Source organism: Zingiber officinale, chromosome 9B (genome assembly GCF_018446385.1).
Source record: "Zingiber officinale cultivar Zhangliang chromosome 9B, Zo_v1.1, whole genome shotgun sequence".
Classification (NCBI taxonomy): Eukaryota; Viridiplantae; Streptophyta; class Magnoliopsida; order Zingiberales; family Zingiberaceae; genus Zingiber; species Zingiber officinale.
The window spans coordinates 81,304,492-81,327,137 of record NC_056003.1 but is presented as its reverse complement, the minus strand read 5'-3'; the positions used below and the strand labels follow the sequence as shown (position 1 = coordinate 81,327,137).

Sequence of the window (22,646 nt, the reverse complement as noted above, 5' to 3'; positions counted from 1 at the left end):
GAGTTGTCTAGAGTCAATCTAATTGGCACATAGTGATCTAAAAATCTTTGGTATAAGATGCTAGGTCTATTACACTTAGGAATATAGAACCTATGGAAAAATGATCAAAATTATCAAAAATGGCAACTAAGGCTAGAATTAGGTATTTCCTATACCTTTACATGTTATTTGCCATATATTGTTTGTTATATGCCATGTCATGACATCATATTTAATTTAGTATCATTTGAAATGTCATGATAATGCTTAGGTTATTTATATGTCATGCCTTAGTTAGAGTTTCACACTTTATGCCATGACATCATGACATTGGCACATGTTCCATTTATGATACTATTTTATGCCATGTCATCATCTCTTGCATTTATAATCAATGAAATTGATTTAAGGACTAAAACACAATTTGATATGAAGATCAAATTGTTGTTTAGAAAATGCATGATAACCTAGTTAAGATGACCTAAATCCATATCTCACATCAAAATTGACTTGGATGTGTTTGATACACCTTAGATGTGTGTAAGATATTAGGATGATGAGTTAGGATTAAGGTGCATAGTTCTTGTACATAGATGAGCCTAATTCGAAATTGGAGGATCATAGGGAAAACTTGTGTACAAGTCATGTACATATAGTCCTGAGATTATGGTCCTAAATTAAAGGGTTTAAAATCATTTTAAAATTGATTTGAAAAACCTTGATAAAGCTTTTCTAGTGATAGCATTCATCATTGAGCAAGTTGATACAAAGTTGAGTTAAACTTGAACTATTTCAAAGTTTTTCGAACTTTGTATCAAGTTTTGAAAATGGAAGTTATTTTCATCGAAAATTATTTTTCCGTGATAATATATGTTATGAGGAATGTATCCTCAAAATTTTACAATTTTTGAAATTTTATGTGATTTTTGAGAGGTTTCTGAATTTCGGAAGTAGAAAAATCAGAAACTTCTGATATCAGAGTTGGGGACCGATCAGAGGGGATTCTGATCGGTCCAGGGCACTCTGGATCGGTCACTGGACCGATCTAGGGAAGTGTGGATCAGTCTGGTGACCGATCCAGGGAAGGTCTGATCGGTCAGGTGACCGATCAGCGAGCGCCAACTTGCTGATTTTCGACTGTTTTGTCTGAAATTTCAGCTGGGAGTTGGTGTTTTGGATTTCTAAAGGCTTGAAACTCTCCAAGACATTGTTGGTGCAATGGTCAAGGGGGAGTTGACCTTCAGGGAGTTTTACGTATTAGTCAAGGGGGAGTTGACTCTTAGGGGGAGTTTTTACTCCTAAAGACTTAAGTGATATGAGATTATCACTAAGTTAATTGTTGACCTTAGTATCAAGGGGGAAATTAAGAGTTTCAATGAAAGGTATGAGACCTTCATTAGAAAGAAACTCTTGACCTTGATTCACTCTTTTTGATGTGTGTCAAAAAGGGGGAGAGTGTAGGTTTGGGGAGAATGTTCAAGGAAGAACATTAGAAAACCTAAGTTAGGTTATGGTTTTGTCAAACATCAAAAAGGGGGAGATTGTTGGTGCAACCTTAGGTCAAGGTTGACCTGGTTGACCCGACTCGAGTTGACCTGACTCGAGTTGTATTTTGATGTTTGACGAGAACAGAAGAGTTGTATTTTGATGGGAGATTGTTGGTGCAACCTTAGGTCAAGGTTGACCTGGTTAATCTGACTCGAGTTGACCTGACTCAAGTTGTATCTTGATATTGACAAGAACAGAAACTTGGGAGGTTGTGGGTGCAACCCTTGGTCAAGGTTGACTTGGTTGACCCGAGGTGAGTTGACTTGGCACGGAAAAGTCCAAGCAGGGAGCTTGGCACGGGAAAAATCCAAGCAGGGAGCTTGGCACGGGAGAAAGTCCAAGTATGGAGACTTGGCACGGAGAAGTCCAAGTATGGGAACTTGGCAAGTGGAAGTCGGAGAGGGCTCGGTAGCTCGTTCTCCGGACTAGGTCAGAGAGGGCTCAGTAGCTCGTTCTCTGGACCGGAAGTGAAAGACGGAGAGGGCTCGGTTGCTCGTTCTTCGGACTAGGTCAGAGATGGCTTGGTAGCTCGTTCTCTAGATCAGGAAGGCAGATGAAAAATCCTGGTGAGTGAAGCCAGGTGAAAATCCTGGTGAGTGAAGCCAGGTGAAAGTCCTGGTGAGTGAAGTCAGGCAGATGGAAAGTCCTGGTGAGTGAAGCCAGACATACGGAAAAGTCCTGGTGAGTGAAGCCAGGCAGATTGGAAATCCTGGTGAGTGAAGCCAGGTGAAAACCCTAGTGAGTGAAGCTAGGTGAAAGTGAAAGTCCTGGTGAGTGAAGCCATGAAGTTGGTGAAAGTCCTGGTGAGTGAAGCCAGGCAAGGGAAAGTCCTGGTGAGTGAAGCCAGGCAGTTGGGAAGTCCTGGTGAGTGAAGCCGGGCAAGGAAAAATCCAGATGGATCAAGGCTGATCGGACATCTGGTGTTGTGAAGGTCAAGTAGGTCAAGGGAGTGACCGGATACTTGGCACGAAGAGAAAAGTCTAAGTGGGTCAAAGGGATTGACCGGACACTTGGTAGGGAGTCTTAGCAGGTCAAGGGAGTGACCAGATGCTAAGCATGAGATACCAATATGTCAAGGTTGACCGGATATTGGTTTGGAAGGCGTGAGACTTGGTTTGGGCAAAAATCAAGAGCTGGATCGATCCAGTGATACACTGGGTTATCTGATCGGTCTGGTGACCGATCAGTAACCAAACAATATGCTACTGTATGTTATCTGATCGGTCTGCAGACCGATTAGGAAACGATCAGGAGGCAGAGAGAAAGGAAGGGGGATCGGTCTGTGGACCGATCCACCTATAGGCTGATCGGTCCACAGACCGATCAGGCCTCGAAGCCAACTCTCTGTGAGAGTTGGCTGATCGGTCTGGGGACCGATCAGTATAGGGCCTGATAGGTCCCCAGACCGATCAGAACACTCCTGGACCGATCAGGAGTGTGCCTGATCGGTCCAGGCCCTAGCCTTTGCGACACAACGGCTAGATCTCTGTGTCTTTTTTCTTCGCAGGTTGAGGATATAAAAGAAGTTGGAGGGCCTCTACAGTGCTGCTAGTTCTTCTTCTTCTTCTTGCTGAGTTTCTGCTTCTTCCTTACTGCGATTTGAGCTTTGCTGAGCTCCTCTTTGCTGAAGTTTCGTGTGAGCTTCCCTCGGCTAGACTCCAACTGATCAGTTGCTGCTGTTGTTGGCGTGAAGTGGTTGCTTCATCACCAGTCGACGAGAAGGCAAGCAAACTAGTGTTTTTACATTCATATTGTTCTTATCTTCTTGCTGTATTTCTTGTACACTGATCTTGCTGTTGCAAGAGAGACTGTGGCGAGGTTTCTCCACCCAGAAGGAGTTTCTATTAGCCGATTTTCCGGGGTCTCATCCACCGACGGATTGATAGGCTTCGTCCACCTTACGGACACGCCGAGAAGTAGGAGTTTCAACTCCGAACCTCGTTACATCGTCGAGTTTTAAGGTTTGCTATTCTTTGTTTCATTTTTACATCGTATTTCCGCTGCGCTAACCTAATTCGTAGGAAGAAACGCGAATTTGAGGTCGGCTATTCACACCCCCCTCTCTAGCCGCATCCGAAGGTCCTAACACTTATTTTGTTTTAATTTCAAATCTTTTAATTTTAAAATCAATTCCTTAAAAGTTAATAATAATTATCTAACATATGGCCCTCTTCTGTGTTATTAATAAATTCATGCACATAATTTCATATTAATAAAAAAATAATATATTGTCAATTTAACAAATTTCAGTAGTTTTTTTTTTTCAATAAGCTTTTTTTTTTAAAAAAAAAATAATCCATCAATTACCATGCAAATACTTATTTTCATCTATATTTGTATTTTTTTTTCTTCTTCTTTTGTTTCCTTAATGAGTACTCAACGATCCAAGTCAACTTGAAGGATTAGAGATTTTCAAATTTGGATCGGAAGATATTAGAATTGAAAATTTTAGAGTGAATTGAGATGAATTCAAATTTAAAATTTAATAAATATTTTAAAATTAATATAAAATATGGTAACAAATAATAATTAAATAATAAGGTTAAATAGAGGAATAACCTTAACGAAATTTTCCGAAATTTTTAGAAATTTTCTAGAAATTTTTCGAAGGCCGTATGGTGTAGGTTATGGAGATAAATATTGAGTCACGAGAAATCCTGTTTAGGCTACCCCATTGAAAGAGGAAAAGTTTTATTTTTTCTTTCTTTTTCTTGTCTTTTTCTTTTTCTTCTACCCTCACCCGACGTTGTGCCCGACTCTTCTTCTCTTCTCCTACTCTTCCCCGGGCCAGATCCTCTTCCCATGCTTCCGTGCCCTAGCCCTCTTCTCGGCCCCATCTCCTTCTCCTCCTCTACTCGTCACCGCTTCTTCTTTCCCCTCTGTTTTCTTCCTCCGATCACCGAGCAGAGTCACCTTCTTTCTGCCCTAGCGCCAAGCGCTTGGCATAATCCGAGGCGAAGCCGTCGATCTCCAACCTCTCGTGTTGCTGTGTCACGACCTTGAGACGTTGACGCCCAACGTTGCCAGCCACTGTTGCCACCATCCTTGTCCGTTGCCGCCTCCCATCGCCAACACTCTCCCCTCTCCCAATCGCGGACACCAGTAGCTCGCTGGAAGCCGAGCGTAAGAACTCTCTGTTCACCGTGCCCTAGTTTGGTTTCTTCCTCTCGTGCGCTGGTGTTGAGGTATTACCGTCGATCTCTCCTTGGTTTCCTTCTGCCCGATCACTGACCCCTGAAGTAGTTCTGCCGACACCTTCCTGCCGGCACCTCTGGTTGCAGGACCCTAGCAGCAATGACTTTCCTACTGGATTCTGGTCACTACAGTAGGTCAGAGGACCTTAGAGGTAGGGAAGATTGTTGGGACAGATCTGCGATTTCCTGGAGAGGAAGCCAAAATGAGCGTGGAGGAGGTAAGGGGGTATGTGGATAGAGTTTAGAAGTTTAACATGCTTCGGGTTAATTTATAGAGGTTAGATTTCCATAGGATATTTGATTTGTTTTCAACAACCATTGTAGATGCGGCCAGAAATTTGATAGTAGGTTCTTCAGGATTGGAGCAGTGCTTAGGCATCAGAAATTGGGTAAGTTTTGTGTTCAGTTGTGATTGAACTAAATACTGAATTGGGTGAGTTTGGGTTGGTCCATGTATTAATCTAATCAAATTTGATTGTAGATTGTTGGGAATACCTAATTCAATGTAGTTGTGAAATGAGTTAAGATAAACTTAATTGGATTTGAATTAATGGTTAGCTAATTAATGCATAAAGGAATTATCTAAATCCGTATATGTTTGCTATTACAGGACTTTGATTCAAGACGATGTCTCGACGTGAAATCTATTTCGGAGACGATCTCCATTTTTGAGGCGGGGGTACCTTGACTTATCTTTTTTGATATGTCATATTAATATTCGTAGTAGGTTAGCATTTAATAATAATTATGTTTATCTTTGCTTTGGTATGCCACTACACGATACCTGTTGTATGCTTTTATCTGTTCTACATTTATATTTTATACCATCTTGTTTATTGTAATGACTATTTATGCTCATAGAGGTAATGACATACCATGCCTTACGATACACCGGACTAGTCATTTACCATATCTGACATATGTATCTAGATCTGATTATTTCATGCTTAGTGTCATGCACCATCTCGCATGATTGCATGCTGAGCGATTAACAGCTCCATTATTGTTGAGCATATCACTAGTTATATGGATCTGCACACACAACCACTCATGGGTTAGTGATATATCAGTCAGGGTGTGTGGCAATTTTGCTCTGTTAAGTGTGATGCAACGTGGTAGCCAGTAGGGATCCCTCATCTGGGCTGTCTCAGGGAGATGAGAACATTGAGCTCTTCCACTTATGATTTAGGGTAGGAGGATATGTATACTCCGACAACATCTTGTCCACTCGATCACTCATCAAGAAGAGTGACAGCAGAGTGTACAATTGGTATAACCCTACCCACTCGATCTCACCATCGTATATAAGATGGCTGATTGACATCAGGGATGACCATATCATTTGCATCATATGTATGATTGCATTTATTACTTATGTTTGCTGTATTTTATTTGCTGCATATTGGATGGATATATATGTTTGACATGCATACAAGGACATGTTACTTTTGGTCTGACGACTTTATTATTCTGATAGAAGGTCCTAATAAGTACAATTTCTCCTTTTCTTTCAGTTATGCATTTTCCATTACTCCAGGAGACTGTACATGTATTTATTACTACTAGTTATTTCGTATTATACATATCAATTCGATACCCGCTGAAGATTTGACTCACCCCATTAATATTACCATTTCTGGTTGATACTATTAAGAGGTTCCAGTCGCTAATCCCCACTTCGTGTCGAGTCGATTTTTAACTTTTTAGTCTTTTAGTTCCTTGTTACATTTCATATATATGTATGTGATGTATATGTTTGTGCTCGAGGAGTTTTATTGAGTTTTCGATCTACTACACTTCTTTTTCCACTGTGTTGGTTTCTCTATCGTGGTTTTAAGGTTTCCTTCATTATAATGGAATATGTGATTTTCAAATATAAACTACGTAATTATATCAACCAATATATATAAATTGCATGATTGTTTAATTATGTTTATTATTATTGTTCCGACCATATTGACCAAAATATATATAACCCTAAAAACCTTATAGAAGTCCCCAGGGCATAACACAGATGGAGAGTGCATGGTTCTGTGGCTGAAAGGTCTAGGGGTCGATCCCCGGGGTGTCACTGCCTGGGGTTAACGTCTTCGCCATGTATTTTCCACCTGTGTACCTGCATTTACCTTTCTCCATATCCGTGGGACCGGCTCTAGGGAGGCCACTGATGTGACGGTTCCACATTTTTTTTCTAAAAACCTTATAGAATAGTTTCATATTGTCAAAAGTACAAAAGAAATACTATCAAAATTTCTTCTAACAAAAACTACCTGAACATGACAATTAAACCACATTTTATTTTAAAATTTTAAATAATTATAAATATCAATATTAATATAATAATCATAATAAAATTTATTAAGATATGATTCATAATCTTAATTATTTAATTGTTTAGATTATTACTTTATCTATTATCTTCAAATTCCATCCCTTACAACCTTCAAAATCTACTTGATATATTCAGAACTTTTCAAATAACAACTATAAAGACAAATATTCAATTATGAGAACAATTTCTTGGTCAAATTCAATACCCTTTAAACACCAAGTCTCTTTGCAAATTGAATTGGCTTGGAGAATTTGTTAAATAAATAGAAATTGAATTGATCGATTTATGGCATTGATATTTTGAATATCATGAATAGAATACCATTCTTAATAAATAGCTACATAGTAATTCTTTCGAAGTAGAGAGGAGTATCAAAGAAAAGATAAAGGATCTTTCTCTGACAATTTGTAGATGAAAGACTTCGACATAATGAAAATTTTGTTGAAAATTATGGTTGATAAATGAGAAAAATAGATAAGAGCCACACACACACACACAAAAGAGCAACATTTGGAGGTAAAGAACTGTATTTGATTTTTTTTTTTTGAGATTTAAAACAAAAAATCTTGAAAAAAAAATATTTAGGAATCCGAATGGGGAGAATGATCAGAACCTGTCGGGATCATGAGAAACATCATGAAAAATCAGTGGATTGACAGACCATGAAATTTCACATCACTTCATTTCCCCAAATAAAAAACCTCGAATAAGCATAGCATCGACAAATCGACCAAGTAAAAGAAATAATTCGAGCAAAAAAAAAAAAAAGAGAATAATCCGAAAAGAGTAAAGGAGAGAATCAAAGGGATGACTCAGAACTTCTTAGAGGGATTGTGTTACCGTCAGCGATAGACGAATCCGTCTCCGGCACAAGCATTTGATTTCATCATGGCCATCTAACTAAACAAACAAAGATTTTAACTTTATCAACAAAATCGAAGAAAAAATATTTAAAAAAAAACAGACGGCGCCGGCTCCACGACAGCGTCCCGCCGTCCCGGATTTGAGACGGAGATTCAACTATCTGCGGTTCTCTTATATAGAGGACTAAGTAGGGAAAACAAACCAGAAACCCTAATTTGAGATCGGATGCCCCGATCTGGGCCGGGCCGAACCGCTCTCACGTTGGGGAAGAATACCATTTCTACTTTTTTTTTTCTTTGTATTTTTGTTTTTACAATTTTATTTAATTTTATTTTTAAATTAATTTTATTTATTTTTTTTCATCAATACTTATATATTTTTTAATTTTTATTTAGTTTTATTTTTTAATTAATTTTATTTATTATTTTTTAATTCTATTTAATTTTTATTTAACTTTATTTTTTAAATTAATTTTGTTTATTATTTTTTTCATCAATACTTGTATATATTTTTAAATTTTTATTTAAATTTTATAAATTTCTTCTCCCTCCTTCCTTTTAAAATTTTGTCTCCCATTTAAATAACCTTTATACCCCTAACTTCTTTACTTATAATTTTTTAAAAATTTTATTTAATTTTTACTTTGTTTTATTTTTTAATCAATTTTATTTATTATTTTTTTCATCAAATTTTTTATTTTATACTCCTATTTTCCCCAATTTTATTTAATTTTTATTTAATTTTTTTAATCAATTTTATTTATTATTTTTTACCAAAATTTTTTATTTTATATAATTTTCAATATAGTGAGAATCTCTCTCTCTTTAAATTACTTTCTTAATTCGATATTCAAATTATCTTCATCTAATTCTTAACACACGTCAGAACTTCCTTTCTCTTAAAATTATCTCCCTCTAACTCTTGACATATGTCAAAACTTTTCACTATTTTTGATATATGTCAGAATCTCCTTTTTTTTTAATTACCCACCCTCCAATCCTTAACACATGTCAGAACTTCTATTCCCTTTAAATTGATTAAAATTTTTATTTTTATATATTTTCGTATATTTTTTTAATGTATTATTACATGTACTATTCATTTGAAAAAAAAATTTATTCGTAAGCTATAAATGTGTTTACTATTAATTGTTAATATTTTTATTCGTTTTATATATATAATTTTTATTTTGATCCATATTTTTATACTTTTAAAATATAAATCGCTACATTAACAACCCCCTCCATTACGTCAGAGATACCATGCGCCTACGTCATTTTTAAAATTTTTATACTTTTAATTTTTTTTATAAATAATAACTCTTAAAATCTACCAGTAAACAATAAATAAAAGATTATAAACCTATAATAAAAAACAAATTATTCAAAAAGAATAAAATTGATAAAAAAATATAAAAAATTGATTAAAAAATAAAACCAATAAAAATAAAACAAACAAAAATTTTAAAAAAAATGTGAATGTGAGAATAAGAAAAAGGTGTAAAGGTAAAAAATTAGTTGGGGTCAGCAGATGAGGATATTAGGAGAGATGAGAAAACCAACTGGGGACCGTCCACGACCTGATGTCATTTTCTTAAATGATTGATGTCATTTTCTTAAATGATTTTTTTTTTAATGTTCGTGCACACGCGTCGCGTGTTTAATATAATACATTGAAATCACATTGACCTTTTATAATGAAATTATATTAATTAAAGCATTTAGCATTAAAATACTAAAGTAGAGTTATTAGAATAAAGTACTTACTTTTGAAAATCTGAATTATTTGGGTTTTTGAAAATCCGAATTGTTTAGATTTTCGAGTGTCATACGACTTCCCTATGAAAAAAATTAATTTAATTTATTATTATACTTATATTAGTAAAAAAAATTAAGAAATTTTTTTTTTAAGCCTAAAATATTTATAGAAACTTTTTTGATCATAGTGTTGTCAATTTTAAAATATGGGACTAAAGAGAACTATATTTTTTTTATATAAAATAACCAGAGAAAATTAATGATGAGAAAAATTTATAATAATATGCCATTGCTGAGTCTCGAACTCTAGCTCACTGATTGTTTCGCTTGTGAAATTATTAATAAACCTTGGAATTATTTTTAGTGCGAATAGAAAAAATGATATTAACGTAAATTCATTTTAAATTGTATCAAAATTAATTAATAAAGGGGAGAAATTTTTAATAAAATAATAAAATTAAGGTATCCCAGGGAGATTAGGTGATGCCAAGATAAAGTTAGAAGTTTTCCAAATTCTTCAAATATAACATACCTATATTAGATTTAAATGTCATTTGGGGTGTCGGTCCCACCTTTTACTAAGGTAGCCAGGGCAAAATGAAACTATCTTTAAAACATAACGGGTGAAAAACTATTATTTAATATTAATTTGTGAATGGAAATAAATTTTCTTCCGTCTTAGTCTTCTTTTATACAAAGTAAAAAGTTTTTTTTTTTAATTTATTTTTTTAGTGTTGCCTCTCTGCAGATCATGCCGACAGATCACCTCAGGTCGGACCCCAACCAGCCCCAGCTGGATCACGGCTGGATCACAGTCGGATTTTGATCGGATCATGGTTGGATTCTTGTCGGATCGTGTCCTGTTGAATCCGGTCAATTGCGGTCATATTTCGATTGCAATCCGATCACAATCTGGCCGTGAACCGGCAGCGGACGAATTCCACTCGTGATCGCACCAGATCATTATAAGAATCCGACCACAATTGATTATGATCCTCCTAATTCACATTTTTTCATATTACAATTTGGATCGGGATAAACGGTCAGAAGCTACTGACAATGGGCGAACGGCTGGGCGCTAAGTAGGGGTGGCAGGCGGGCGTGGTAGACGTGACGGGCGCGATAGGCGCGACGGACACTAGGCGGGCAAAAGTTCGACGTCGCATGATGAGGAGCAATTCGACAAGAAATATGTGACGATTTAGAAAAAAATGTGGACCTACCACGAGGGTAGGTCCACGTACGGTCCGCGGCATTTGGCCAGCAGCAGAATATACACTATATATATATAAACTATTATTCGTGTCAGTGATAGGGCCCAACAAAATTTTTTCATTACCTATGAAAAAAAATTCATCCACTAATTCGTTAAAATTAAGACTCCATAGTTAAATAATTGAAAACTTTAGAAGGTAGCCTCACGCTGAACCATTGACCTAGCGCTAAAGGATGAATATGCTATAGATTTTTTTTAAAAAAAATTAAAATAATAGAACTTAAAAATAAGATAGTTTTATAAGGGGACAACTATACTTCGTCAAATGCATACATTAAAATTAGTCGTCTTTATATAGAAAAAGAAAACATCCTCGAGCTACATAAATTTTTAACTCTCGTAATCTAAGGATGACTGTGTTAGGCTATAGTCATTCAATTTATTCTAGAATTAATACGAAAAGCTAAGGTAAATATACGGATGACTATTAGGGTGCGTTTGATTCGGGGTTATCTTTGATAACCTTGGTTATCCATCCAAGGTTATCAACCAAAACCTTGTTTGGTTTTGATAATTGATGATTCCTAAGTTATGATAGATACCTGACACATCAGCAATTTGGGCATTAAGTCCGGAATCAGAAAACCCCATAAACCTGGGGTTTTCCTTGATTCCCTGGTTAACCAAAAATTTAAGACAATATTACCCTTCACTATTTACACTTTGTGACAAAAATAACCTTATACATTTATCAAATTTCAATCTACCTCGAGTATAATCAAACCCTCCCGATTCTCCTCTGGCGAACACGCACGGAAACTTGCCGCTCCTCCCTCTGGCGAACACGCACGGAAACCTAGCTTTTCGCCGCTCTTCCTCTCGCGAACACGCCGATCCTCCCCCTCGCGCACACGAAGCTCAGGCCTTCTAGCGACGTTTCTCTGCGACGATCCCGAGTCGGCTTCTTGGAAAAGATATGATCTTATACACTGTTAGCGATTGTTGCATCATGATTTGGTCAATTTGAACTGATCTTATACATTGTTAGAACTGATCAACTTTGATTTGGTCAATTTGTCGTCCCATCTTGTGCTTGTTTGGATTTATTTGTACCTCCGGGGGCAATTCTGTGGAAATTGTTTGTTTACGAGGTAATTTTTTTTCTACAAAAAGATAGGAGGAGAAATCAATAAGATTGTGCTTATACATTATAATCTGGTCTTCTTGCAAAACATTTGTTTCTATTATCCAATTCATTCTTTTATCTTGTATGAATAATCTTCTTGGGCATCATTTTAAAGTTTGTATCCTGCAAATATGGTATTTATTGCAGTAGGTGCTATCAGGGGCGTAGCCAGGATTTTCGATTAGGAGGGGCAATTTTAAAAAATTCATGAAATGAGAAAGGAATAACTTACAACTGTTGGAAGATCATTGCTTTTGAGAAAAATAGAGAAGATAAAATAGAGAGGAAGAAGTAAAAAAAAAAAAGAGAACTTTACTTTCTTCGTTAGCAACCTTGACTAGTTTCGGTGAGCTCGGCAATAACACAAAGAGAGCAAGCTAAGACAAAATATGACTATTTTGCTGTGCCAATAAAATCCTAAAAAATACTACAAGAGGAAGAAGATAGGGTGGTTGATGGCTGCTTAATCTTGTTGTTAGAAGAGGGTAGCAACTGGTGTTGTATTTCTTGCTTGCTGGAGAAGAGAAAGGAGAAGAAAAAAGCTCATGTGCTTTAGAAGAGGAGAGGAAAAAATTGTAGGTTTACTAACATTGGAGAAGAGGAGAAGAAGCAAGAAGAGGAAGAAAAAAAATAAAAGAGAGGAATGGGAGAAGGGGTGGCATACGGTACGTTAGGATGTAACATGCATAGGGAGAAGAGGGAGAAAAAAAAAAGAAAGGTTTCGTCAAAAATATCCTAATTCTTTTTAAATCGTTCGAACTCGTTTAAACATTAAACTTGGTTTGGTCATAATTTAACTTCAAATCAATTCTAATTTGAACCAACATAATTCTTATCTCCATATCTACCCGTTGAATTTTGTTCAAACTCGATTCAATTTTAATTTAGCTTCCTTATTTTGTGCCATATGATTTAGTTCATCCATTTATTATTATATATTTTATTTTTAAAATTCAATACTTAACATTTCAAATCATGATATTTTCTCGTAGAAGTGATACTAATGGATAACTTAGGTCATGAACTTTTCAAATATGTGATCCATTTCAATTTTCGACATTGAATGATGATAAATCAACTACTCAAAGTGACGATAAGGACTTCCAAATATATATATATATATACTATTAATTTTTAATAAAATGTGAGAGGGGGCGATCGCACCCCCTCTCCTTAAGGTGGCTACGCCCCTGGGTGCTATGACATTCGAATGATTTAACTTGTTACTTTGAACCAATAAGTTTATGGTTCTCTGTTAACCTCCATAGTTCCTAACAGTTACTCATTTATATCATATGCTAATCAGTTCTAAGCTGCACTGCCCTTTCTAGATATGGTGAAAATATTCTGGAAACAAGCAAGAATCCCAATTGGATTGTTACAATGCATACTCAGCAATTAGTTCTGGTTCTTCGTAATCTACTTGATGATGACATGAAGGAAGCCTTCAAGGAGAAGCTGATGGTTGTTGGTGATCTCATACTTCATATGTAAGTTTGTATATGCTCTTACTTCTATGCATATTTTACAAATTAGGATTCTGCTACTTTATATGTAAGTTTGTATATGCTCTTACTTCATGATTTTTGCATAAACAATTAACCAAAACGTCCTAAACTTGCATGTAATAATAGGTATTCTATGTTTTTATTTTCTAAACAACATGAGGAATTGGTTGGAATATATGCCTCTCAGCTTGCCCGTCACTTTTGTGTGGATCTTTTTGTCCAAATGATGGAGCTCAGATTAAATAGTAGGTAATTCTGAAAGTTACAAAAAACTAGTTGTTACATTTAAGTTCATGATCATTCTTTAGTGCGCTAAGGATTATGATCTGGTTACTGGAACTTGTAGATTATCTGCTTATCCTTTCAGTGATACAACCTATTTATTTGTCAGGATAAAATATACAAGTCATGTGGCATTTTACTGAACCTCAAGTGACTTAGTTATAGCTATGTTTTTAGTATTTCAATAGCTTTGTGCCTTCCGACTTAGTATTTCAATAGCTTTGTGCATTTTGTGTATTATTCATTTCTATGTATGTGTTTATTTATTTCCTTTAAGTAACTGATGAAAGAATTGTACTGATGTCAGAAATACTTTTCTATTGAAGCTGGGGTAATTAGCTCAGATGAGCACAGTGCAAAGAATGCTGCGGCTAAGAAGGCAAACAAATCGCTTGAAGATGTAAATCCTACCATTGACAGCATTGCGAGCAGATTAAGAAAACGGAACATTGGATGAAACATGTTTTTCAAACTGTTTCAGTATCTTGTAGACGTTATTGCACAACTAGGAAATCAGATATTTGAGACAGATATTTCGATGATTGGCTAATTTTGTGACTTTTGAAGTTACACTTGCAGTGCCAATTCTGGAAGCATTTCCAGTTCCCTATTTAAATAAAATCGTCTGTCAAAGTTTAGGCAGAGAGTGAAATGTACTGTTGTCATATTTGCCGTCATTGCACATTTTAGTATCATCATGAATTTGTAATAGTTCTAAATACAGCTCAGCTACTTAGGTGTAAATTATTTTCTTTCTGTTCTTCTTTAGCCAAATAGAGTAAAGCAATTATAATTAAAATCAAAAGATATTTTCAATTATTAAAATTATTTTTAAAATACCTTTTATTTTTTTAAAAAATAAAAAACAATTCAGTATTTATTTATTAATTAAATTAAAATGAATTAAATTATTTTAAAACTATTGCTGCAATAACAATTTCACAATTTTAAATTTTTAACATGATATTGATCAAATTTAAATAACATTTGACCCAGTTATTAAGTAATTTTTTATATATAATATTTTTATCAAATTGATTAAAAAAAATCATGTATTTTATAATAAGGTGCATTTTTTTGTTTTTTTTTTTAAGTAAGAGATATTCAAAATTCTGATAGTTTTTATATTTTAAAAATGGACCCACTTATTATTATGACAGCGCATCAAAAGGAATATAACATATATATATATATCACTATTAATAATATAATATTATCATTATTAAATCAAGGGGTAATATGATAATATATCACATTAGGTTATGTACTAAAACCTTCAAACAAACAAGATTTTACTAGATTACTTAAATTGAACCAAACAACCAATGGTTATGTTTTATTCCCTATAATTTTGGTTATGTGATTACTTGGTAATCACATAACTAAAGTTATATATCATAACTTGAACCAAACGTACCCTTAGTCTTTAGAATAATGACTAACACATGAAAGACATATTTATCTCGACTATGTTAAAATTTAAATCTCATATCTTAAATTAAGAATACCTCATATGCTAATTACTTGCCGTCCCGATGGGATAAATTTTGGGCTCACGGACAAATTTTAAAATAAATATTTCTAAAATTTAAACGGATTTGTCAAGATTACCTTCAATGCACGTGTTGTAATTCAACACAAATGTACAATTTATAAAATCCGTAAATTTATAGCATATAGATCAACTTGTTGCTAATAACTCGGGAATATAAAATGATTAAATTTAATAAACATCCCCGATAAACATTTTAATCTACAACATCATTATGGCAAGTGGTTGATCTTGATATTGCTTACGGATGCTAATAAATAATGCTTCCAAAGGCATGTTTTCCAACATCATGATCTATCTATCGTCACGAGTTCGTTTCTTAGACTTGTGTCCGTGCATTGTGTTTGGCGACTTGCCTTCAATGGAGTTTATCATACCTTCTTCTTCATTCATTTCCTTTTCGAGATTGCTTTGTGTTTTCAAACTTCTGTAGAAATTCCAAAGAGTTCCTTCAGATGAACACAGATAATAATGTGGTGTGCAACAATTGTACAAAGATGAACCATATGATAGTAAAAATCGACAAACTAACCGCCAAAATGAAATGTTGGAATACAAAAATTGAAATCTGTCTGACTTGTGATCCGTGCTCTGTCCCATATTTAGACAACCATCGGATGCACCCAGTGTTAGACGGAAGCTATGATCCAGACATGTGAAGTATTTCTTCATGAACACTATATGATACAAAATTATTGAAGTTTTTGTAGAGTGTAATTTGGGCGAATATTAAAGGTTCATGTAGATGAAAGAAGAGAATGTGGAATGCAGTCACCATTCCTTACAAACATTGTATGATCAATCTTGTTAGAAATGGTTTATGATCAATCTCAAGTTGATTTGATTTGTTAGAAGGTGCAGTTAATTGATCCATTAAGTAAGATAGAGTAGTGTTCATGTAGATTTCCATGAGAAATGTCAGTTGTAATATAGCAATTACTGAATTGCATGGAAAAAGTACTAGATAAATGAATTATGTGGGAAATACAATGTAAAATATGCACATCTAGAGGTTGAGATGGAGATTTGACATTTGATGCAGACATCAAGCAAATAAATAACCAAAAATTTAGCACAAACAAAACAATTATCAAGAAAAATGATATCGATAACGTTCACCTTTTGACTTGGAAACGTATCACACTTTCGGTTTTAATGACATGATGTTTATGGGAGGAACTAGCAAAAACTCTATCATCATTTATCCTGTCCAAAAATTGAATCGGATGAAGATCGGATGAGATATCATTGGTATTGACGGAGGAGAGACTGTGATGTTACGGTCATGTGGGCTTCGAAGAACGAACCCCCATATGGCCTTGAAGGACTATTTAGTCTGAGCCGGTGATACTGGAACTCTGCGCATACTCAGACAAGTACACGGAACGTTAGAGACCGAGAATCAGGGAAAAAGTCCTCGGAGCAGGCCCTCCGACGCTTAAGTCAGGTACTTTTTTTCCCAGAAGAACAGTGTATGAAGGAAGAAGAAAAGTAGACAAGTGTGCGAGTGAGCGTACCTGCGCAAGGGAGAGGACGCCCCTTTTTATATGACAGTGTGTACCTTCTGGAGACTGATCCTTGTCAGAGGGTGTCGGATGTCAGGACTTGTCGAGTGGTGGAGGACACGTGGTTTTCTCCTATAGATTGGAGGAAGGTTCTATTTGCAGATGACCCCGACCGTTGGAATATTCCCTGACATGCAGTAGTTATTCTCTGACAGGTGGTTACGATTCCCTGACCTGTTGACGCATAGCGCCTTCTGTCCCCCGCTCGGGTGTGATTGAGGCAGCCCGGGCCTGTCTGCTAAGTGTTGAGGAACAGACTGGATGGACGAAGGGGGCGTGACCAGAGTCCCCTTCTCCATGCTATCTCGATTCAAACCCGACCGAGAATGACAAATCTGTTTATGCGAGCTAGCTTGAGAAAACCCGACCGGTAAAGCCAGGGCAGGCTTATGCCCTGATAACGCGTCCTGTCGCATACCTGGTTTTCCTGACCGGTAGACCCCGCCCTGGCTTTATACACCGGATGACCCCGGGCGTTTCTACTCCGTACGTTGACTGCCACGTCCTCTTGACTTCTGATTGCCACCTCCCCTTGACTTCTGACTACCACATCCCCTTGACTTCTGACTGCCACATCCCCTTGACTTCTGACTACCGGACCATATCATTATGCACTGTATCACAAGCCTCCCCTCCAAGTTTAGTCGAAGGAGGCTCAGGTCCGACTGACTAGACTCGGACTCCAATTTCACTTGGCTTTGTCATTGTGACTTTAACTACTGCTCCTTTTCCCCAGATCTTCAGAAATTTACCACGTTCTCAAATGTTGCGCCCTTTCCTAAATGTTTGTGTTGTTGCGTTAGTTCTCCATATCATTGGATAAGTAACCTGTCCTTGAATGCGGCCCGACTCCCCATTTGTTGTACGCTACGAGGCTGACTCTTCACATCTTTCTCTTTAAAAAGGGTTGACTCTTCTTATGCCCTTATGTTTTTCTCGCTATCTTCTGCATACCATGGAATCCATCGTGGAGCCTGATGAGGTGTCACCTTTGCGCCAACAGCTTACTCATCTGAATCAGTTACTTGTCTAGAAGGATGAAACCTTATTCGAGATGACGCAGAGCAGGGACCTTCAGTCCTTCCTTTGTCAAGAAATGGAAGAACTTTGGCTAGCCGCTAATTAAGTCCAGGACTCGAGCTGAGGCTCCTTGAAATATAAGGCTCATTCAGACCTGGAGAGTCAAACTCACTTTATTACCTATTTGAAGGTAAAACATGATACCTCACTAGCCCTTCTTCAAGAAGAAAGTCGGATGAAAGATGAAACCATTACCCTAACAACATCGCACCAACCATGTTTCTGCAATGGGGAAAAGACAACTCTAGTGAACTAAGAAAAAATGGAATTTCTTACCATCCTATTATAATAGCAGATAAATTTCGTACAATTTTATATTTAAGATCTTCACGAATGTCTTCGAACATTATAGCTGCTGAAAAAAACCCAAGCATAACGACAGGAATTGATTCCCTCCCTAGCCTCACAACCTTGCCATCTGAAAAATTCAAGTGTCCAATAACTCAACTAGAGTATTGATACAAGAAATGCATTAGGTTTATTCTATGCTACCAATCGATTATCCTGTTGTAATGGTATGTCTCAAAAAAAAAAACAGGTAAATGAGAAATAACCAATTGGATGAACAATATAAAGAAAGAATGTTATAGCTAATGCATTAACAAGAGAAATAATGAAAAGGCCAGAGGGAAGACAATGAACAACAGTTATCGATCCGTCTGCATCCCACAGGTGCATTAAAAAGTTGTCTAGCATCACTTTGTGATGGTTTAATATGCATGTGATAAGATCTGAACGAGCAGAGACTTAATAGAACCAGAAATGAATAAGTGCCTATGATTGTCTCTTCTCTGATCCCACAGAAGGAGCTTGCAATCGACAAACAGATATGGATGGATTAAAACAGCATGATCGACTAGTGATAATGTACCTAATGGCATGCTTGGCTCAGGTGAAAAAAGCAACAAGTTTGTTTTTACTGTAACTCCTATGTGTGGAATTAATCCCGATATGATCTTCGCAGGTTTGTTGGGAATATTAACTTCGTAAACCAATATCACACCATCAAATATCTCATCATACCTGTTGCAAAAAATAGAAAAGAAAAAGTCACATCTTTCCATCTAATTTCATTTCAGTTACTTGAAAAGAAACAAATACAATTGTATGTTGTTTAGGACTTAATAGCTAATAGACATACAGTTACTGCAAATGAAGTTTAGTCCCTACAATTTTTTCTGAACCTTAGACATAATATCTAATTTCATTTCAGTTACTTGAAATGAAGTCTAGTCCCTACAATTGGTTGCTTAGTTGTACGAGAAATGGACATAGATTGGATGTCAAGGAATAGGTTATCACATGAATATGAGGTTGGAGTAGAGTCTTTCTTGCACTTTCTAATACGAAATGCTAAAGATCTGAATGCAATACTTCGCCCATGTGCAAAATGTGGTAATCTAACGAAGAAAGATGTTGAGACTATAAGAGCACATTTGTGTTGTAATGGTATAGATTTAACATACCATACATGGATTTGGGATGGGGAAAGATCTAAGATCGGGAACTCAATGAATGATAGTGATCGAGTAGGGCAAGATGAACACAAATCTTTTACCGAGGAACCTATAGATATGGATATGCTACATGCTGCATATGATAGTTATGCTAAGAATCCAAACCAATTCCAAAAGCAACTTGAAGATGCTGAGAAACTTTTATATCCTGGATGTACTAAATTTATAAAGTTATCTTCACTTGTCAAATTATATAACTTGAAGGCAAAATATAGTTGGAGTGATAAAAGTATCACTGACTGACTTAGTTTGTTGGAGGAAATGCTTCCAGATGATAATGAATTGCCTTTATCTTTGTATGATGCAAAGAAAAGCTTATGTGGATTAGGGATGGAATATGTGAAAATTCATGTTTGCCCTAATGATTTTATCTTATATTGGAAGGAGTATGCGGATTTTACCAATTGCCCTCTTTACGGGATGCCAAGGTGGAAGTTGGGTAAAAATTCTACGATAAATGAAGGAGTTCCTGCAAAGGTCCTTTGATACTTCCCACCTATTCCAAGATTTCAAAGATGATTTCAGAACAAAGTGATATCTAAGGAGTTAACTTGGCATGCTGATAAAAGAATTCGTGATGGATACTTGCGTCATCCGACTGATTCACCCTCTTAGAAAGTGATGGATCACAACTGGCCAAATTTTGATTTCGAGCCAAGAAATCTAAGATTGGCTATATCAGTAGATGGAGTTCGATGAGTTTTGCATATAGTTATTGGTCAATTATAATGATCACTTACAACCTTCCTCCAAGGTTATGTATGAAGAGAAAGTTTATGATGCTCACTTTAATGATTTCTGGTCCCAAACAATTGAGAAATGATATTGATGTCTACATAGCACCTCTAATTGATGACTTAAAATGCTTATGGGATATAGGTGCTGATACATATGATGCATATCAAGAAGACAATTTATTGCTTAGAGCTGTTTGACTATGGACAATCAATGAATTTCCTATATATGGGAACATATCAGGTTGTGTTGTGAAAGGATATCATGCATGTCCAATGTGTGGTGAAGAAACATATTTGATAAGGTTGAAGCATAGTAGAAAAATTTCATATACAGGCCATAGAAGGTTTCTTCCTAAAAGTCATCTTTATTGAAGGCAAAAGAAAGCATTTAACAGGAACCAAAAGTTTAACCTCACACCAAAACCATTAACTGGACATGAAGTTTTAGAAAGAGTTGAAAATATTAATTATCGTTTGGGAAAAATGAGTGGGAAGCTTTAATTAAAGGATGTTGATGAAAAATCATGCTGGAAAAAGAAATCTATATTCTTTGAACTTGAGTATTGGAAACATCTACATGTTCGACATGTTCTTGATGTGATGTACATTGAAAAAAATATTTGTGAAACTCTCATTGGTATGTTACTTGACATTCATCGAAAAACAAAAGATGGAGTAGCGACAAGACTAAACCTCATGGAGATGAATGTGTGGATTGATTTGACACCAAAGATGGGGGATAAGAGAACGTATTAGCCAGTAGTCTGTTATACACTAAGTGAGGATGAGAAAAGAAAATTTTGTAATTCTTTGATAGGAATAAAGGTCCCATCAGGTTAGTCATCCAATGTTAAAAACCTTGTGTCAATGAAGGACCTAAAACTTATTGGCCTTAAGTTACATGACTATCACACTTTGATGCAACAATTGCTTCCAGTGACCGTCCGTGGTATCTTGCTAAACATGTTAGAGATACTAACACTCGGTTGTGTGACTTCTTCAATGTGTTATATAATAAAGTGATAGATGTCTCAAAGTTGGATGATTTGCAAAGAGAGATTGTAATGCTATTGTGTTTACTTGAAAAATATTTTCCCCCATCTTTTTTTGATATAATGATTCATTTAACTATGTCTTGTGTAGGAGGTCAAATTATGTGGATTAGTGTGGTATAGGCATATGTACCCATTTGAAAGATTCATGAAGATCTTGAAAGGCTATGTGCGAAATCACAATCGGCCTGAAGGGTATATAGCCGAAAGTTATATTACTGAAGAGGATGTGGAATTTTGGTCAGACTACACGTCTAGTTTGCATACAATTGGGATCCCATCAAGACATCGATGAGTACAACTCACTAAGCATCTATCTAGTTTAGTAATGCACTCCACTAGTCATGATGAGTTGGATTAAGCACATCGTTATATATTGGAAAATGATGTTGATGTTAATCCTTATATCGAGTAATTTCTCTAACTTATTAATACTTTCTTGCATTTTTCTTACATTCAATTGGTTAACTTATCCCTAATCATTTCATCAAGGAACACATGATATTTTTGAATGCAAAATTTACTCATATGGCTAAGTCTAAAAGGTGGTTATAAGATGAGCATAACCAAACATTTATTAACTGGTTATATGATCGTGTAAGTTTCATAATTATAGAAATATAGGTTTTTTCAAAGCTAAGTTCAAATTTTATCATATTGTGAAGTATAGGTTGCAAGTGTAGTTAGTCATTCCACTAGTCAAATATCAAAAAGATTGAAGTGGATAGCGCGCAGACCTAGCAATCAAGTGTTAATGTACTCTAGTTATTTGATTGATGGGGTTACTTTTCATACAAAAGAGCACGATGATATACGAGTTGTTTAAAACTCCATAGTAAGCTTAGTCGCAAAGATAATGCAAGTGGTTAGTGCAAAGGATAGAAATCCAGTTTTACCAGGAATGATTTTTTTTGGAGTTATTCAAAAAATATGGAAACTTGATTTCCAAAAATTTCAATTTATAATGTTTAAATGTAATTGGGTTGAGAATAATAATGGTATTAAAGTTGATGATCTTGGTTTCACGTTGATAAACCTCAAGAGAATTGGATTCAAATCTGACTCTTTTATCTTGGTCAATCAAGCAAAGCAGGCATTTTACATTGAAGATCCTTAAGATTCTGTATGACATGTTGTACTTGCAACACCTACCCAGGAGTACATTGAATACATAAATGGTGATGAGTAGGAAAATGATGTAATCCACTATCAATGTTTTACAAGAGGGTTTCTATCAATGGATGTTGACGGAATAGATGAAAATGAACCACCATGCA

The 22,646-nt window shown here is 35.7% G+C and overlaps 2 non-coding genes across 2 annotated transcripts; both read right to left on the bottom strand.

Annotated features, from left to right (window-relative positions):
• Positions 1-7,655: 7,655 nt before the first annotated feature.
• On the bottom strand, positions 7,656-7,737 carry LOC122025991. The gene has a single exon (XR_006123978.1). It is a non-coding gene; the product is annotated as a small nucleolar RNA snoR14 (small nucleolar RNA).
• A 124-nt stretch (positions 7,738-7,861) lies between these two features.
• On the bottom strand, positions 7,862-7,948 carry LOC122025987. Its single transcript, XR_006123974.1, has one exon. It is a non-coding gene; the product is annotated as a small nucleolar RNA U61 (small nucleolar RNA).
• Between the last annotated feature and the right edge of the window lie 14,698 nt (positions 7,949-22,646).